Below are 1950 nucleotides of genomic sequence, written 5' to 3'. Positions count from 1 at the left end.
GAGTGACAAGCCGCCTGGATGTTTTTAATGTGAAATGAAATGTGCTGCTTTTTGTTGCTTGTGCGTATTAAATTTTTTATTTTAATGGCATGTCAACCTAAAATATATACACAAAAATGACTTAATACGTTTGAACTTAGGAGAACATCACTCTGCAGGTCACTTTATTTATTATTTAGCCGCAGCTCCCTTGCACACCGTCTTGTCACAAGAAGCAGAGCAGGATGATGGCTGTTTATTTATTAGGATGAGGAGGAGAAGGCAACATCCTTTGTAACTATTGATCTGAGCGTGCCCGGAAACAGTTTGGAGTCATTTGAAGTTTCTGATATTTCTGTCTATGGGTTAATCTGTTGCAAACGCTGTGCTGTTTAGGACTATAAGGGTGCATATAGTATTTTCCTTATAACTACAGAATGCCATTACATTAAATACCTATCAAAGCTTAAGGGCTGATACATCCAGCCAGAGATACATTCACTATGCAGAGGTGCAAAGTTGGTTTCACAAATCCTATCCAGATCAAGATGTATAAAAGTGTGTCAAATAAATGCTGGAAATGTATGCAGATATATAGAACATTCTTCTCTAAAAAGTCAGGAAATGCAGCAGTCTATAAATTTTAGGATTTGGTTGCTCAGCATACAAGAAATGTAAACTTCAAGGCATGATTAAAAGGAAAGGGTACTGGGGAAATTGAACTGATGGCAGAACTATACCATGCACTTAAAGGACACTGAATACTTCTGCCAAAGAATCTTGGGAATGGTAGTTTTCCCTCCTCTCACAGACCCATAATTCCCAGGTATCAAACTACCATTCCCATAATTCTTTTGGGGAAGTAATGTGCTTCAAATTTGCACCAAGTGTCCTTTAACTGTATGGAATGGATCTGCCCTCAGCCTAGGCTTACTCTACGAAAAGGATGGAATAGTAATATATGTACAGTTCTAGCTATTCCTTGTCAGCTGCTTGTTTTCAAACTACAAAGCATGAAGACTCAAATAGATCTGCGTTAATACCAGGGCTATTTTTTCACATACCTTTTTTCTCCTACTGAGGTCATCTAGCACTCAAACAAAATTTAAAGGTTGCCGTGCCTCCCACCTTAGCTTCTTGTTGCATAGATGTTTTGTCCTGGAAGGTTTCATTTTTAATTTTGCAGACAATAATAATGAATAATGCAGATGAACAACTAGTGCGCCAGAGCTGCGTATGACAGAGAGCTGGTGTTTACACAGGAGAATGGGGTATCATTTCATCTAGCTGCTTTGAGTGGCGCTGTGTATGCATTGCACCAGTTTTTATTGTTATTTGCTGTCGTCTTCTGCCACCATCAACATTTCCAGATTAAAACACCGCAACGTTCATCTGCTCTCCGTCTTTGGCTTGAAAGTGACAGTAATTATTATTACATGATAGCTAATCAACAAACATCGTTGTCACTCACTACTTAATGATTGTAGATCGCTTGCGAGCATTAATGGGGAGGCGTATAAAGAGAATATGAACCTACGGTACAAGAGAACATGAACAGACAATTTGATTCTCAACTGCAATACAGCTCTTTTCTTTCTCTCCTTATTATTTTTTTCCCCCAGTTCAGGTTTGGAATTCAATAGCATATATTTATGAAAGCATGATCAGCATTGTAAGTTTATCATTGTGTTTGTCCTAAACAGGATAAAGGCACCCCTTACAGGGGATGCTAAAGTGGAAATCATTCCCCATAGTCCTTGACTTGTCATTCTATGAGAGAGAGAGAGAATTGGATAGGTACTGTTCTTTATATGACTGGTCACAATGTTTGGGTCATACTTAATCAAGCAAATAGAATCTATTTCAGGTAATGCCTTTATATTTTAATCGTTATTGCCACCTTGTGGCAAAATCAAATTCTGCCTCATGGGTAATTTAGTGCCTTGGCCACACAGTCTTACAAACCCATAT

Source organism: Podarcis tiliguerta (assembly GCF_965153285.1).
Source record: "Podarcis tiliguerta genome assembly, chromosome: 6".
Taxonomy (NCBI): domain Eukaryota; kingdom Metazoa; phylum Chordata; class Lepidosauria; order Squamata; family Lacertidae; genus Podarcis; species Podarcis tiliguerta.
The sequence above is the reverse complement of the archived record's forward strand: the minus strand, read 5'-3'. Positions refer to the sequence as shown.